Below are 19,495 nucleotides of genomic sequence, written 5' to 3'. Positions count from 1 at the left end.
TATTTCAACTTTATCGTTTTTGCCATAACTTGGCACGTAGGTGCGCCGAAAGCCGGTAAAGTATGTAAATTACGGTCCCCCGCGGCCGTTCTCGGGTGCCCACTTATCTATTCAAATTCGGCGACGCCGGCCCGCGCTAATCAAAATCCGATCAGCCATTAAGTCCTCTCGCTATCTGGCCCTAGTTTACGACCGCGGGGGGCCGTGATCACTTATTTATGTGGCGGGCTGAAAAACTACCCTCGGAGTGCCTTTGCTACGCACAGTCAGGTTAGAAGACCAGTATTTATGATATAGTTATTAGTCATAACTTATGACTAATAACGCTAAGTAATTAATAAAACAGATTTCGAACTAATCTCACATGAAAACTCAGTGTAGCATAAAAGTGCTGCATGCTGCATTGTGAAGCATAAAACACGTAATCACCACCAGATCGTCAGTTCACCTGGAAGGTATGGTCGCAGTTCCAGAACTTTTAGAAGATTAAGGTTTGACGAAATTCAGTGAGTGAGTGTGTTGTTATTAGTTCTATCATCAAGCTACTGAGATTTTCTATTAAGAGCCAACAGGAGTGGTCATTTCTCCATACAAATTTCTCCATATTTCTTTCCTTATACGCACTGCCAAGGAATGGAATTCCTTGCCGGCGTCTATATTTCCGTGTTCTTATAACCCGGCAACCTTCAAATCAAGAGTGAACAGGCACCTTCTGGGCGAGCTCGCTCCATCGTAGGCCACGTCTACGCCTCGGCTAGTCTGTGGCCATGAGTAAGCCCATTCATAAAAAAAAACAAACGTACTCGAATGTTTCCTCCGTGGGTTTTGATGCTAGAGCAATGTTTTTTTCAACACAGATTAATATTGTCAATATCTGTGTCCGACCGTTTTGCTTTTTTGATATTTTTGTTTTTAAGGCGCTAGAGCCCTTCAAACATGGCCAAAATGGCCTCATTGACTAGGCCGCAATGAGAGGCGTAGTATTCAAAACTGATATCAATTAGCCAAAAAAGCAAAACGGTCCGACACAGATAATTTCATAATCATTTAGATTTTCAAATTTGGTTACGATTGATTGAGTTTTGGAGGAGGAAACAGTCGAGTACGAAACCTCGATTTTTGAGATTTTTTTTTCGCCTTGTCCTTATCGCACTAGTTTTAGGAGCCGCTTCCGTTAGCGAGACGGGTATATAATTTTACCTAAAATGATTCGGTCAAATTGTGTTTTTTGAAAAATTAATTGTAGCCAACATTCTATGAATGTAGTATGATACCTTTTGGGTATGGTGCTTTACGCACACTAGCGTCCCGTCCCCTCCCCCTGACGCAACCCCCCTTTTAGCATGAAATATGTCCCGGTCATAGACTAAGAATCCTCTAGACCGAGTTTAGAGCAATTATTTCATGCAACAGATGATGCCAAAAATGCGGGGGTGCGCGGGACGAGGTAAGCGAAGTCCCGTGCCGTGATTGGTCCGTTCAAAGACACCGACGTCACACAAAAACACTTTCGACTCGAACATCGAGTAAAATTACCGTATGCGTGGCAGAGGGGGTAGCGCGACTATGCTCAGTCTAGAGGATGTTTTGTCTGTGGTTCCGGTTGAGAGTTTTTTTTTGTTTTTTGGGGAAACTACATTCATTGAATGCTGGCTATAATTTGTTTGTCTTGCAGATACATTAGAACATAACTTAACCGAATCATATAAGTCAAAATACTGTCAATAATGTTTTAGCCGTCTCCGCGGCGTTGTAATCAACCGTGCCGCGCTTTTTATGAGCTGCCTTTAGCGGTCCGCGCCTGGGATAAATTTAACCCTCCATACCCGGACCTATGGGCTTCGGAATGCTTTGTGCTTGCCATTGCAGCGAGCCTAACGACTTGCGAGAAGGCATCCCGAACAGTAGCCGCCACAGATATGTGCGCCTACCCGGCGGCCGACTAACTATAGGTACCTTTCTGAGTTTCTAGACACAAAATACTTTGTTGTGTTTTATGAGAGATACTGCTTCTGTTTATAAAATCTTTTTTTTTTAACTATTGTTAATTATAAACTGACATAGATGTCATATACGAAGGAAAAGACGTCGTGACGTCGGCCGTGATTGCGGAAGACACCGGATCGATCCCAGCCCCTGGACCTTGGAAGCCTTGGGCGCTTTTTCTTTCGTAAATGAAATCTGTTTATTCTTTTAATATATATAATGATACTGATATAACCAGAAGATGAATATAAAAAATTATCCTTCCCTTTGTGTCGTCGAAGATTACGAAGTAGATGAATTCAGTAGCGCCAATAATAAGGTTATTATGGTCAAATTAGTTTACTCCTCTTACATCTTTAAAAGACAACCAGTCAAAAGCATATGTGCAAGTTCGCCGTGGTTCGCCGGCTCGCCCGGCTCGCGTTGACCGCGGACGCGGGTGTTTCAGCGCCGCCGGCGATAATAATATAAGGCAGAGAATATACGGGGAACAATATTATAGCGGACGCCACGTTGAAAGATTCTACAGACTGCAGAGTGATTCTGTATCTTTTTCAACGTCGACTTAAAATGAAATATATTTCGTTGTAAAAGATGCAAGAGCTTCTTGATGCTATATGATCTGCTACCTGTATGATGATATTGATGATGTGGATGGTGACTAATACTAAACGACACGTTAACTAGCTAAACTTTATTCAATTACACAAACGGGTCTACCGCGATTTAATTTCATTGTTTTTACCTTTAATTCCGACGTTGAATATGTGTACAAAACGCGAGAGTTTAAAGTGTTATATAGCTAAACTTTAATACCACCCTATAAGATCTTTTATGAACACATTTGTGTTTGTAAATGAAAAAGTTCGAGGTTTTGTACCAGAAGTAATACTTAGTTGCTTTAGCTATTTTCACCACAATCATGATTATCATGAAGCTTTTATGATTTTGAAATTTCTGAGTAACTATCTGAATGGCATGAGTGATTCCCTTCTTTATGTATAGGAACAACTCCCACATTAAATAAACAGTCAAACGCTCAGCTGTCTATGCGCTTTTCTTTATTCTTTTGTTATTAGGTATATGATTATTAAAATTACGTACAATCTTAATACATGTACCTAAACGAAGACACATATGTACACATACTCTTAGTTGATAGCTTTTGTTTAATGTTGAACTCTAAAATAGGTAACTATGAGTCCTCTACTTCAGTGGTTTAGTTTCTTCAGCCAAATTCACGCGAAAATAAAATTCGATAGCACAATATTGATTAGGGCGATTCTCAGAGATGACATTCGGTGCCTGACTTCGGTGCCAAATTTTTTTTTTAACATATATAATATGCAAGTTTATTTCCTAAAATCTACCCTTAATATAAAAAATATTGGTAGTGGAGGCCTCCATTAGAACCTTATAGTTTTCAAGATATTTGAGATTTAAAAAACACCGAAATCATGTGCAGGCACTGAAATCAATTTGCGTCACCGAATTCAATAATGCTTACACCAAAATCACATTTAGGTTTTATATATCAATTATATAATTATTTTAATCATATTTTTCAATCCTATTTGTTGATAAGCGATGTAACAAGGCTAATGATCTCGAAAGCTTACATAAATTTAATAGATATAGACTCAAGATTTTAAAATAACCAAATTATGGCTTGTAAATCAACATCTCTAGAAGATATCCCACACTATATGACTGGCCTCATATAATAGGGTGATGTGTGGCCCTGAAACGAGTTTCAGACATGTCGACATTGTCGACCACAAATTCGCACATTAGGTATAATCATTTGTTCATTGCATTATTATATCCATGAAGGAGAAGATGTTTGTTTCACGCAATCCGACCGCACACGCATCTAAAAAAAACTTATGTTACCTGCACCCGATAAACAATACACTCTTGAGTGGTGTTCAATGCTCATTAAATATTTAATGTACTTATAAAGCAATGTGATGCAATACGGAAAACAAGTATTTTTTTAATAAAAGAGTTTAAAAGCGTGAACTCCGTCAATTTAAAACTATAATATTTGAAGTAGTCGAGTAATGCTTGAAGATCCAATTACCAATTAATTATGATCTCCAGCACCCTCAAACACTTGAGCTAAATTGTAACAAAGTTGTTGACAAAGACATAAGACATTGAGGACTGTTAAAACATTTGCTGTGTTCAATTTGTGTCTATGGCTATCCTTTAGAAATATCGATCAGTAGGTACGCTCAGTGCCTTTGAAGCGATCTCGACATTAGAATGCTATTTTATTTTTAATCCCTTGTTCTGTACATCCTGTCCCTTGGGTTCACCTTGCATAGTACTTTACATACACAAGTTATTTTAAAAGAAGTGGGATCTAATTGACTACATTTATTTAACATGGCTGACATGTTTAAAGGTATCGAAGTGTAGGACCTCCGGTGATACAGAGGACGACGAACATAATTTACTTAATTGGTTGGAAAAGAATATCAAGACAGAGAAAGAAACATTGGGTCTATACGTCTGGTTTAAAAAACTACTCATAATGAACTAGTGATTTTGTGTACCTACTATGACATAATTTACTTACGAACATAATTTTACGTTTGTACAACGTATCTTTCACTTTTTAGACATGATAAATTAGTACAACAAACTAGTTTACAAAGCAGGATTTGAATTCAGTGATCACTTTTTTGATATCGGTGGTCAAAAAATCCACCGAAACCAGGGAAATCAACACCAGCGATATCAAAATTAATCGCTTTTTAGCGATTACAGAAATAGCATGAACGATACAGAGGAGATGTAATAATGGTGGATTTACGCACTTTCGATGACTTCTTAATCACTCACACAACGATAATTGCACTAAAACTTTCGGAGTAAATTGCACCACCGATCTCAAAAAAACATAGGACCAAACCCAGCGAAGGACGGAGAAACGTTTAAAAAATCACTTTATTGTACTGTGACTGTACCTCTACTTTATTCAACGGTTAAGGCACAACTAAAGCATACTATGTTTGAGACACTGAGTTCCTGGTCTACAACTTTGAAGGAGTACTGACATGTTTTGTAAATTACACCGATATCAGTCACTAGCCCGGGACACATCGTAAATTTGGTTTTATTCAATGTGTTGAGCAAACACATTATTGTGATATAAAGAATATGATAAGCTAACTAATACCCTATGCGTGAATACCCATAATAACTCCGATCTAATGCCCCATCTTGAGTAATAATTTTTTGTTTCATAAAATCTGGGCGCACCCAGATTTTCGGTGCGCGGTTCGGTTCGGTGGGCGTGTCCCGCAGGACACGCCCACCGAACATCATTTTTTGCATTTGGATTTATTTTTCTTGTATTATATAAATAATAAATAAATAATTTGATAGTGTTCCAGACAGAATATAAGCTGAAGATCATGCCTAAATTAATTCAGATTTATTGAACAGTAAATTCAATCAATTACTGCCCCGGACACGTAAAAACGGCCCTCCTGAGAAATGCCCATTACAAGCCAGCATTTTAAGTGTGGCATGGGTAATAGTTAGGTACCTACGTTTGTCTTATTTTTACCGGGATCGATGGATCGCCCGCCACCTGGGCTCTTACTTGTCTACCTTCACCTACCTATACAAGTATACATCACATTCTACCGATACATGTACACATATATGCCTCTATCACTATCGGATACGTGCTAGAGAAACAGCGTCCATAGACCTCGCTTCCAATCGACTTGTCTTCAGAAATATGAGCAATCTAAACTTGTACGTGGGTCTAATTACCCGTACTTTGCAATTTTCATCACTTCTACATTAGTAGGTGCATATTACAATTTCCATTTTCCACACTACATGGAATTGTATGTAAATAATTAAATGACGTAGGTAGTTACTAGGTAATCAGAGCTACAGCTTGTTGACACCAAAATCAACACATTTATTAAATGCAATGATTATTAAGTCAAAATGCGAGTCAGTGAAAACAATACAACGGATTGAGCATTGTTAGAGGAACTTTGGCAGAATATGTACCTACCTCAATATACATAGATTATATGTACATAGGTAGTTGAAAATAATCAAACAATTAAAAATATATTCTTAGAGTAAGTAAGATTGAAGAGATATTATGTGTAGAATATAATATATGATTAACCTAAACTGTAGAAACTACATAGGTACAGTTTAAGTTAATATATTTTTGCTCAAAGTTGTTACTCCCATGATGACTTATTACTACCTATTTATAATTATCTTGAATCGCTGACGTCGCAGACTCTTCAATAAGCGCGGGTTGTGTGGCTAATTCAATAGTGCTTCTCTTTTCTACAGATCCTACCATAGTCTAATAAAATATGGTCTTCTCTTCCCAGAGTGACACAAGCCTACGTCACAATAACATGGCCGCTATATATAGCGCTATCGCATATTATCATATAGCGCTGTCGCATGATGACGTAGGCTTGTGTCAGTCAGGTGACCTGAAAGACGGGAAGAGAGTACCAGACGGAGTATATTATTATACCATGGATCCTACGCTATTTAGTAGAAATCGTAGCAGTACCTACGCATACTACTGTATATAATCGTCGACCTCCGGCCGCCCGCCGCGTCCGGCGACTGACCACTTCCAGGGCCGGTCGTCATAGCGCCCCCGACCCGGCGGACTTTCAGCCTCACCTTCAGCTGATCGAGTACCTACTCCGTTTGAAAATTCAAGTGCAGAAACTTGATGCGGCGCTTTTGAGTCTTCTTTCGAGGAATATAAATTGAGTTAACGTTATTGGTCAAAAGTTTAATTTAGGTATACCTTTTTTGCTCTTACAGTAACAATTAATAATGATGTCTTTTTAAAGAAATGTGTTAAAGGTGTGAAAGTTTAGTGGTACACAAATCGCTCTATGAAGAAGATTCTACAGAACGTAAAAAAAATATTTTATGCCATTATTGAGCATTGTTTCCTAGTATACTTATACCCCATCCTAGTGTATTTTAGCGACAGGTAAAGCGTATCGCAGCAGGGAACAACCCTAACTGATGTTGATGTACTTATAATGTACTTTGAAAAAGCGCCCACTTCGAACCAAGACAAGTGAGTAAATAACGAACATAAGTGAGCTTTTTCCAATATTGCGCGTATTCTTACAGGATTTTTAGCCGTCAACCGATGGAGGGTGCTAATTCTTTACTTGGAATTCTTGCGTATGTAGGTACTTATAATTATGTTTTATCTATTTACCTTTTTAAGTTTTATACTTTTACAGAACTTAATAGGTACTTACTTTAAACTACGACTATTATAGTAGTCAATCTGCTATTGAGTTTTCATTGTCAAGTCATTTGTATACCTACATATTTCGAAATAAAGCTCGAAGTTGCGGCTACTGTAATCATAAGTAAGCTTGTACACTCTCTCAACGATTATCTCATACGTTTTTGTTGTATACTTAGATGCCTAACTCGATTGCATGACGTCGAACAAGTTTATGACTTGTACCTATGTCCTCTGGGTATGTTAACCAAGAGCCAAGAGACCCGTACTGTCAGGCGTGGCTTACTCCGCGATTTCGTCGCTTTGATACAGGTAGCTAAAAGTACATCCGTTCCACACCAATTTTGGGGAAAGCCATAAGCCGCGCGTGGCGCTGTCGCCACCTAGTTGCCATATCTGTGCTGATCGTAACAGACGCGTTTTGTTAGAGAGCGAGTCTTCTGTACCTAGTTATTTATTCTGTGCTACTGTCATTGTCGCTATACCGTGCCTACCTACTTTAGCTATAGGCCAATGAACGTGCCAGGCAGGTACGAGTGCGTTTAATAAGCAGTTTGAAGCGATGTCACAGCCACGGGCCGCGATCGTGCGCATACTGCGTTGCACTCGGCGCGCACACGTGCCGAAAGCGGTGCGTTTGCCAGCGATACACAGGTTCAATGACAGAGGGACCGCTCTGATTGATACCTAGCCTGGGTGCTAGTTGGGGTGGGTGGTGTTCTTAGGTTCCATAATAATTATGATTATTCTAGGATGACACAATTTTTACTAGAAACGAGTCATGAATAATAATCCTATTTTTATGATTACGTAATAAATCACATAAATGCAATAATCGCCTGTTAGGACACGCTGCAATAGCAATGTGTCAAAGCGCGCAAGCACACTCTACTGGCGTCGTTATCTGCCTCTTTATCGCTCATGTATATTATGCTAGCGACAGAAAGTCATCATCATTCATCATCATCATCGCAGTCGATGTAGGCTGTAGACTAATTCGTCAAAATACTTTCTTCAGTCGCTGATGCCAATGATGATATTATGCCAGCGACAGAAAGTATAGGCGCTCAGAATACAGGTCCATAACACACTACGTTGGAATTACCGCTTTGTGAATTGAATCACCGCTAATCGCACGTGCAACACTTTTATTTGGACGTATTACCGTAAGCGCTTAGCTTAGGATAACACATATCCGGGATTTGGTACTTACGCTGAGCTAGAAAGCTGTTGTTAATTTTTTACTGAATTAAACATTTTGAATTAGTAATTTACCAATAAATTAGTAATTTTAAATATGTTTTAGTTTACTTTGACGATATCGTTTTCTGTTGTAGGTATTATAAAGCTCTTCTTTTTCGGTTCTCCAACCTCAACTGAAATTCATTTATTTAATTGCTTCATAAATTCATAAACAAAATTTTAACACTGTTCTGTGCATAGAATTTAGATTTAGTTATGAAATATTAATCGTAGAACACCACGCCAAAAATGGTCGTTATTTGATAGAGTCCATTTTATAGTGATTCCTCTGTCATCTTGCGTTGCGCACTTATTCATGTTTTTTCATATTTTTATCTTGATATGAGCAGGCACAGACACACAGATTGCTGTCGCGATTGCTGACGTGTGACGATACAGAGACACCTTCAAAACATAAATTCACTCGATAATCTCAATATCGTTATACAATCACTGCAGTGATAGCGATATATAGGTATTAATTACTTAGGTCAATCACCTTTTGAAGGAGCGTGCAGCGTGCATTTTGTTAATGGCCGCAGAGAAAGTAAATAGATTATTTGTCGTTTCTCTTATCACAAAGTCTCTACCCATAGCGTGTGAAATAAAGCCCATAACACATAACACACATACAGCGGGCTCGGCTGCCGATAACTGCGACGTTTGGACTCTGGAGGCGCGTGCAGCGCGCAATTTACCAACGGCCATCGCCCAGGGTTGTCGCAGTCTATAAAATGAATAAACTTTCAAATATTTTTTCATTTCAAGTCATGTCACAAAGTACAGTTAGTAGTAAATTAAAAGCGCACGCACTGCGGCTTGCACACTTGCTGTTAACCATGGCGTCTGGAGGCGTATGCAACGCGCAATTTACCATGGCCACCGAGAAGGGTTGCTGCTGCCGAGGAAATTAATATAGACATAAACTTACAAATATGTATTTAAAGTCATTTTACTAAATTCCGTGGTTAATGAATTACCTTGTAACAGTTGTCCAGTTGTACCTGCTCTACTTACAAGCCTAGCAGAATCCTATTTGAGAATAATTGCTTTATCAATGTTGAATGTGAGTAAGAAATACTTTATAATTGACACCCTATTATTGACTGGTAGAGAATGCCATTAGGCAATAAGTCCGCCATTTGTATATTTTTGTGTACCTTGTTGAATGCAAATCATCACTCCTCTTTACTACCTACTCGTGATTTAACAATTATTCGTAATACACAACTTACAAAAACTAGGTAGGTACTTACAGTAGAAACTGTACCTATTTTTTTAGGTACACTCATCATTTTAAGTACCATTCCGGGCCATCCACGTTTCGAAAATAAATACATTAGATCTGCAACTCGCGTCGATTGATAACAAGTAGCGCACAGTGGCTTCGATTGCCGATAACCGCAGTCTGAGGCAGCGCTATTCAGCGTCTTGGTGCATAGGGTTGTCACAGTTGCGAAACTCAATGTGTCCTTGCGAAGCTTGAGCCCACAGTATCTAAGTGGCGCATTATACCCGTGGCTTCAGCTGCCGCCGATAACCGCAGTCTGGAGGCGCGTATATTAGCAAGATGGCTGCCGCGCAGGGTTGGCACTACTGAAAAATAAATAGGTTACTTATTTCATATTACCTAATCGAATCGCCACGCGTTTTAGGTACCTATGCCACTAGTAAGTTTTAATGAATAATTGAAATAAATTGTACAATAACGTCCGACATACATCTTTGAAGAAATTCAAAGCTGTATGTGAAGTCCCCAATCCACATTGGGCTAGCGTGGGGACTATAGCCCAAACCCTCTCGTGCTTGAGAGGAGGCCTGTGCCCAGCAGTGGGACGTATATAGGCTAAATTATTATTATTATTATAACGTCCGACATAGATTGGATTTTTTTGTTAGTCTTCTTCCTCGCGTTATCCCGTCATATTGCCACGGCTCATAAGAGCCTGGGGGGAGAAGAAGAAGAAGTTCAGATTGTTATACAATATACATATTATGTTCGTTGGTAACTCCTGGTACCGCGATAAATAAACGAGCCTGTATCATAATGATATTCTAAACCTTTGATGAGTTTGAAGATCGTCGTTACCCGTGCGCACCTTCTTGAGGGTAGGTACAGCTGCGTGTAGGTATACCTAAAACTCTTCGTCCCTCGCGGCAGCCCTACGTCCGCGGCGCCCGCGTCCGGCCGCCACTCGGATGATCGGAATCGTTGACACCGCGCCAGCCGCGCGGCAACGACCGCGCGCCCGCTTAATTGCCGCGTCACCTTCGCGCAAGGGCGGCCTCGCGACTGCCCCCCGCCCGCGACCCGTACCCCGCACCGACTCGTGTTCGCGTCACGTTGCCTACGACGGTCAGACACCCGTGTATTGTTTTTTTTTTATAAATTCGGCTGATAGACAGTCTTTTGTTATTGTCAGTTGTTTTATCGCTATAACAAATTGGAAGGACGAGACAACATTTGTTAATTAAAACTCCTAAAATGCTCTTAGGTTTTGCGACTTTCTTATTAGCTTGTCGGTGGAGCCAATTGTTTGTTACTCGTGTCAACCAGCACTCAAATTAATTGAACGTGATGCATTTCAAATAGGTATATTGAGGAGCAAGCAATTCGAGCTCCAGAACTCTCTTGGGTATTAAAATAATCTACCTGGAAGAAGCTGGTGCTGTGAAGCTGGTTTATCTAACCTAATTTGAACGAACTCGGTGTATCAATGCAGCATCGTTACAAAATTGCGTAATTATAAAAAAAAATCTGCTGGTACCTTAAAAACCGGCCAAGTGCGAGTCGGAAATCGATAAAATCACGTTTGTTGTATGGGAGCCCCACTTAAATATTAATTTTATTTTGTTTGTAGTATTTATTGTTATAGCGGGAACAGAAATACATCTTCTGTGAAATTTTCAACTTTCTAGCTATCACGGTTCATGAGTTACAGACTGGTGACAGACAGACGGACGGACGGACGGATGGACGGACAGATGGACAGCGAAGTCTTAGTAATAGGGTCCCGTTTTTTCCCCTTGGGTACGGAACCCTAAAAACTAAAACTGTAGGTATGATTGATGTAGTAATATAGGTACGCTGATTGTCTAATGTCTAGTCATCTGAGACTATACTTATATGTCACTCAGTGTTGCCACTCGGATTTTGAAAAAATGCTAGACTAATGTCTAGATTATGCCAAAATTATGCCAAAGTTTTTAGAAATATGCTAAAAAACATGCTATAGTTGGTCAACCAAATCTTGTCAGTAGAAAAAGGCGGAAAATTTAAAAAATATAGGCGCGAAGGGTTATCGTCCCATAGCAAATTTGAATTTCGCGCCTTTTTCTACTGACTGTAGACTGGCTTTTTCCACATGAGGCGATGGCGCATATTGTTGCTGCCAAGTTGGCTTTAACTTATGCTAAAAAATATGCCAGATGCTAAATGGAAAATTTTGGTGCCAAACCGAGTGAAAATATGCCAGATCTGGCATCATTTATGCCAAGTTGGCAACACTGATACTTGATGCTCGCATATGTTATTATTATAAAGAATGAGGTACTTTATTATAATATAAGTCGGGAATTGTGGGCGTATCATACTATCTGCAGCACATCAGAACCTTCAATCGTGGATGACGAGGGCCTTCAATGAAATACGTTGTTCAACTCACAATCTTTACTGCACAAGACTCATTACAAATCACAGCACGCGATACGTTTCTTATCTTAAGCAAACCAGTGGATTTGACCCAGGAGCCGCCACAGACGTCATCTTCTCCCGTTCGTTCTCATCGTGCTTCTTCTGAAGATTGATTGACAGCATAACTTCAATTGTTCTCGACTTCAATTGTTTTTAACAGCGCGCTCTATGACGTCTAGGCGGGACTGCGTCGAACGCCACTCGGTGTACGTAACACCCTAGTTTGCTCTATTTGTCAAGGTTTCCATGATAAAACGCCTCTTGAGGGCGATAGATGGCACATTTCAGCCGTTCTCCGACACGGCCCACCTGACATTTACGGGTCCCTCCGTACATTATCCTCCTTTGTGACTCTCACTGGTAGACTAGAGCGAAGATCAGATTTCTTCTTCTTCCAAAAGAGACTGTAGAGCGCAGTTCATCTGCACCACCACGGCATCCTGACATTGTATGCATCACTGCATACATCTGCGGACAGAATACAACAATCTGAGGTATCTAAGCTCAATTGCTCGGCCTACCTGACCAAAGTAAGTTCTTCCATAACTTTTGGATACTGACAGGCAACTCAACTCAACTCTTTCAATAACTCGCACATAGATCATTGTTGTGAATGAACAAGTTTAGCATAAGTATCACCATATTCAATAAGGCCAAATTTAACAGAAATGGCGTATGGGCTAGAGATACATTTCGAACAATTCATTAAGAGATTTAAAATTATCCAAACAGCGTGAAAATAATATCACCATAAAGATACAAACTAGCTTTTAAATGAACCTCACCACAGAGATCCCTCTCAGTTGAAAAACATCTTGTATTGAGCTCTCCATACTATACGGTTTTCCATATTTTACTGCTTTTATGAACATTATCAAACATCATCAAACATCAAACATCAACATTTATTCAGCAAATAGGCCACAAGGGCACTTTTACACGTCAACATTGAATTTACATAAAAGCAAAAATAATAACATCAACAATTTTATAAAATAAAACTAACAATTCAATCTAACGTATTACAATTACTAAGAGATGTATATGGTCTCTTAATGTCGAATTACATACAAAATACAGATAAAAAAACACACACAAAAAAATCTATAATATTTAGAGGTGTAAATGTCTCTAGGTGTCAGAACTATAAGATTATATAGTTTATCAAGTTATCCTTAGAGATGTATAAGGTCTCCAAGAGTCAATATCCTGTATAATTAATACATTCATTAAAAGAAAAGAAACATACGAGAACAGAATGAGGCGTCTCACTGTAATTAATTAATAAAAGTTACTAAGTATAATAGCTCGTGTTAGCTTAACAGACCAGTCTCCACAAACAGCACCCGTTCACGAGTATGATGCGTATCTCAGCCATCGCCTCCCTCAACCTTCATTCGGGAAAGTGGCGACCCGATCAACAACGCCACCGTAAGCAAAGACTTTTAAGCGAGCATGACATGTTCAAGCTACCGGCCTATATTAATATTAAAATAGTAATAACATGTAGCTGTAAGACCGGCATTTTGTGCTCATATGTTACATAAAAAGACAGTAATATAGCTTCACATAATTACTAGCCTAAGTTGATTTAGAGATGTAAAGGTCTCTAAGTGTCAGAAACATTAAAAATATAGGTAAGTATGTACAATCAAAAATAAAAATCAAATAAATAAATATGTACTTAGAGATGTATAAGGTCTCCAAGTGTCCAAAACTAAAATTAAATTAAACAATATAATCAAGCGAGAACATCATTGTCTCATGTGTCAATTCTACTGGACACTAGCATATTTAATTCACAATGTAAAAAAAAAACAATATTTATTTAATTCTTATTATACTAATGAAATCAAGCTACCGGCTTAAAAGCATCTCTATCGTTTATAAAATCATTTACAGTGTAGTACGCCTTACGTAACAAGGAGTGCTTAATGTGCGACTTAAATTTATGAAGTGGTAAATTCACTACATCAGTGGGGACTTTGTTATAAAAACGTGTACAGTTCCCGACGAAAGACGTACTAACCTTACGGAGGCGGTGGGCGGGCACAGCAAGTTTATGTTTGTTTCTAGTGTTATAGTTATGGATATCACTGTTAACCTTGAATTCGTGGATGTTTTTCCGAACATACATAATATTCTTTAGTATGTATTGAGATGCAACGGTAAGAATGTTAACTTCTTTGAATTTCTCTCTTAGGGATACTCAAGCGCCCAGTCCATAGATGGAACGTACAGCTCGTTTTTGCAGCACAAATATTGTCTGAATATCTGCCGCTTTTCCCCACAACAGAATTCCATAAGACATAACACTATGGAAGTAACTAAAGTATACCAGCCTGGCCGTCTCTACGTTTGTCAGCTGTTTGATTCTCCTCACTGCATAGGCTGCTGAACTAAGTTTTCCGGCTAGAGTGCCTATATGTGCATGCCATTGCAGTTTGGAGTCTAGAGTGACTCCCAGGAAAACAGTTCGGTCCTCAAATTCCAGCGTATCACCTTTTATTTTAATCTTGCTGTTATTTACCTGCTTGACGTTAGGTAGCGTAAACTTGATGCATTTGGTTTTCTTGGCGTTCAAAAGCAAATTGTTTGCCGTAAACCAGTTTACAATGGTAGATAGCGCGTCATTAATGCTCTCGAAGCTATTTTCCTTTCTGTCCACTTTAAATATAAGGGAAGTGTCATCTGCAAATAACACTATATCATGTCTATCTTGCACAACTTTTGGTAAGTCATTAATGTATACCAAGAAGAGGAAGGAACCAAGAATTGAACCTTGAGGCACTCCGAGGGCTACCGGGGACCCCGCCGATTGAGTTCCATTAATAACTACTCGCTGAGTTCTATCCGAAAGGTACGATGAGACCAGGTCAAGGGCACTAGCTTTTATCCCATAGCGGCTTAATTTTCTCTTTAAATTTTCGTGATCAACGCAATCAAATGCCTTTGACAGATCACAGAAAATTCCAACAGCATCTTGAGCTTTTTCCCAAGCATTAAAGATGTGTTTTAGAAGTACCGCACCGGCGTCAGTAGTTGATCGACCTTTGGTGAAACCAAATTGATTGCTGTCAAGCAGTTTGTTTCTGTTGAAATGTGACAATAGTTGATTCAGAATAAGTTTCTCGAACACTTTGCTTAATGCCGGTAGTATTGAAATCGGTCTAAAGTTCGTGGGATCTGTTCTCGTTCCTGATTTAAACAGCGGGATAATTTTGCTATGTTTCATAATATCTGGAAAAATTCCAGCATCAATGCATCTGTTGAAAATCTCAGCTAAGTATGGTGTAATTGACTCAATGATGGAATCTAATACTTTGACAGACAGGCCCCAAAGATCTTCTGTTTTCTTTAAATTTAAAGACATAAAAGTCTTAAGAACTATATTCGATGAGACATACGAAAATTTGAAGATTTCTGTACATTCTGCCACATTTGTCTTCAAAATTTCTTCAGCGACGTCTGGCGATGAATTAAGGGATCTTGTTGTTTCTACCGGGATATTATATATCTGCGTACCTACTCATTACTTAAACGTTTAGTATTCCCTAAGAGTTTAGTGTTCCTACTAATACATTTTCTTATTTCAACCTTGATCCAACTTTGTTTGCCATTTTTATCATTATACCTCACAATTTTGGCTCCAATCACAGAAAACAGCGATGAAATTGGTTTATCCGTTTGAAAGATAATTTACCCAAAACCCGTGTATCGTCTCCGTTATCTCATGGTTAAATTGTTTGGTAAGTTTGGTTTTCATCAACGGTCAATTTGCATTCCGTTCAGTTTGCTGTTCACACCAACTTCTCTATTTTATTCCTTCTGTACGAACAAAGGCAGCATGAGAAATTTTCAAAACTTGAAATATTATCAGGTAAGTCCAGTATTATACTTTCTACGTTAGCCAAATTGTATTTTTTTTTGGAGGAAACCCGCTTTAATAATTTTTATTAGGAAAAATAAAACAACGTGATCATAATATGATATTTACACACTGACATTACTGACTTTAGCTGACTGACATAATACTTCAAAAACCACAAAGAGCTCTCAGAAAGATCCAAATAGGTTGAACATGCATGAAATTAATAAAGTAAAGGAGTTCACAACCTGTTTTATAACGAATTCCAATACGAGGACCTAGCGTAACACGTGGCAGAATTTATTTTTTAAATCAAACCGCTGTACTCAAATTTTACTAACTTCTTTATCTTCAAACAGAAAAACATCGCCAACTATTTTCGTAAAAGATCATAATTGTAAGGAGTACCAACAACTTTTTGTACTAGTTCCATAACGTTCGTAATAATACTACATACTTTAATAATAATAGTCAGTAATTATCGCTATTGCCAAGATATAGATTTTATTACTCGCACTAACATCCATAGCATATGCACGACAATCAAATAATAATAACAAGACCGAACGGGATAGTCTTTTGAATTTTGAAAAGGTGTAATAGAGAAAGCGTTATTTTCGTATTTTGCAAATCTCATTTTCGCCGCTTACTACCGAAAAATACTAAAGTAGCACGTCAAAACCGTAAGCATTTTATCATTAGCCTTCACATTTGAGGGAAGCAATAATTTATACCATAATGCCAGGAATATTAAAATGTGTTTTAAATCAGTCAGTGTTTTATCTCTTATGGATGCACGAGCAAGACGCAGCTTTGAGTGTTGAGCAAAAACTAAAAAAAAAATGTAGCTATTTGCACATACTCATTGATTGTTTTTTTTTCTAACCAAGACTTTCTTTTCACATGCACCAACCAATGTCTGCAAGTCAACACCAACTTCTAAATAATAGTGCCAACACCTTGGCTTTACAGCAGCTTGGTTCCAACACAAGCTAGCCTCATCGCCCGGTCCGAAACTACCATGAATTGCAGTTACGAATAGGACTGTGCCCACCAGCACCCAGCCCTCAAACGCCCTCTGGACAACTCAGGTTTCGGTTGCGACCGCCAACTCATGTGATGAACCTCTCAAATAAACTACTTATTCTTAATGGTATCACTACTGTTATTTGAAAGGGGCGTGAACTTCACGTTTTGTGTCTTATGTCAATGTCATAAAACCATTAGCGGTATACTGAGAGATATCTATTCCCAAAATTAATTCCTTTAAATAGTGTTTAAATAAATCAATGAATAATGTCCTTCTCAAACTGCTTACTTAGCTACCTGTTCATGCAATATGCAAAATTACATTAACCCATTGAGTAATACGTCAAATTAAGTATCAAATCGAATCTAAAATTGATCAATTTATTGTTAATTGAATTTGACTTACAAAATACTTTTTTTAACAGTTATTCATCGCAAACAACATATCACTGACTCACAGAATATTGAGAATTGAAAAAAAAAAATTCAATGCCGGATCCAAATTTAAGTGTTTTGTACTGTAAACTGTAAAATATCTGACTGCAACAATTACCAAAAAAGGATTCCTTCAGCTTCGATGGGGTCCTTTTACATTCTTCAAATAGAAACACACAATTTTAACCCTTACGTTTTGACTATACAATTTTGGACGTAAAGTCATTTTAAGTACCTAATCAAAAAGATGTAATCGAAAACTAAGTCTGAACTATCCGTCAACGGCCATAAACTTTGCACCGCTAAATCTAAATCTTCAGTTTATTTTTCATATCTAAAAATGTCACGCACACGCCTCTATCCTAGGCACAAGCTAGCAAAACAGAAATCATACTAACAGGCATAAAGACAGTGTGTTCGAAAAATGATACCAACCACTCGTAACGCTTCTCACGATAATATTATTTGGTCCATGACACAATTTGAAATAGTACGTATCCACACAAAAATAATTAAGGTGCATTTTGCTAGAAGCTATTCAAGTTGTGACGGAATTACGAGTACATGCCATATTGCTCAGAAAATCGTTAAACAGCCTTTACAAGTCCACGAACCAAATTTCTTAACATACATTCTGACCAGGCTAGAGTAGGTATCTCGTCTCTGTTCTCTTAATTTCCTAACTAGAACCCATCACGCTGGCTTTGTGTGATACACTCAACACAGTTAAAAATCATAAAAGAATGGACGCAACTCACGCGATATGCAACTTCCAGTGACAGTCTGAAAACCAGTAAATAAGCAGCTCATCTCGTTTATCTCTCAGCTTCTGTAAACAAGCTAAGGCACCCACGTTTTGTGCAACCGCAGCTTCTCCCCGTGCGAGACGGGAGATCTCGCAGCAACTATCTTCATTCTTCATGGTGCACAGCAGAGGACTGTAAACGTGTTTACTTAGATTTACCTAAAATATTTACAACAATTTCCACGAACATTTCACACAACATAACATAAAACGTAATTATGCAAAAACTTTATCACAATTTACAAAATATCAAATATGTCAACTGTCATTTCACTTCAAATATTTTCCATCACGATGCTTCTTTATTTTCCACCAGCGACAGCATGAGATTTCTTCATTTTCTAAGGCCTTTATAACTCTTGAATTAAGGAATGCCAGGGATTTTCAAATTCAGGGCAGATTTTCGGGACCTTCAGTCCACCTTCATTTGGCAAATTTGAGCTTTCAAGAGGAATTCCGTAGCGAATTCCGTGTGTTCGGCCGCACTTCTGAAGTCGGGAATTGTGGGCGTATCATACTATCTGCAGCACATCAGAACCTTCAATCGTGGATGACGAGGGCCTTCAATGAAATACGTTGTTCAACTCACAATCTTTACTGCACAAGACTCATTACAAATCACAGCACGCGATACGTTTCTTATCTTAAGCAAACCAGTGGATTTGACCCAGGAGCCGCCACAGACGTCATCTTCTCCCGTTCGTTCTCATCGTGCTTCTTCTGAAGATTGATTGACAGCATAACTTCAATTGTTCTCGACTTCAATTGTTTTTAACAGCGCGCTCTATGACGTCTAGGCGGGACTGCGTCGAACGCCACTCGGTGTACGTAACACCCTAGTTTGCTCTATTTGTCAAGGTTTCCATGATAAAACGCCTCTTGAGGGCGATAGATGGCACATTTCAGCCGTTCTCCGACATATAATATATATTCAATGGAATTTTAATGAACTGATTAAAGCGGTTAAATTATGGTATAAGAATTTATTTTATACGAGTAAATTATTACATATAAAATTGATAAGGTAAAAAACAACTTTAGAAGTTAATTGTCATGATCGCTACCCAGTTACCAGATAGCTCGTTGCGTATGTACCTAAACAACGAGATATTCGTAATAACTTACTTATAAATCAAATCTAGATAGGTTTATCCA

General features: G+C 38.5%; 1 protein-coding gene across 2 annotated transcripts in view; it reads left to right on the top strand.

Moving 5' to 3' along the window:
• The window catches only part of LOC134673661 (dynein regulatory complex subunit 7), a 189,016-nt gene that overhangs the window by 77,029 nt on the left and 92,492 nt on the right, over nt 1-19,495 (top strand). The gene's annotated exons all lie outside the window — the stretch shown is intronic.

This window comes from Cydia fagiglandana, chromosome 18 (genome assembly GCF_963556715.1).
Source record: "Cydia fagiglandana chromosome 18, ilCydFagi1.1, whole genome shotgun sequence".
NCBI lineage: Eukaryota > Metazoa > Arthropoda > Insecta > Lepidoptera > Tortricidae > Cydia > Cydia fagiglandana.
The sequence above is the reverse complement of the archived record's forward strand: the minus strand, read 5'-3'. Positions and strand labels throughout refer to the sequence as shown.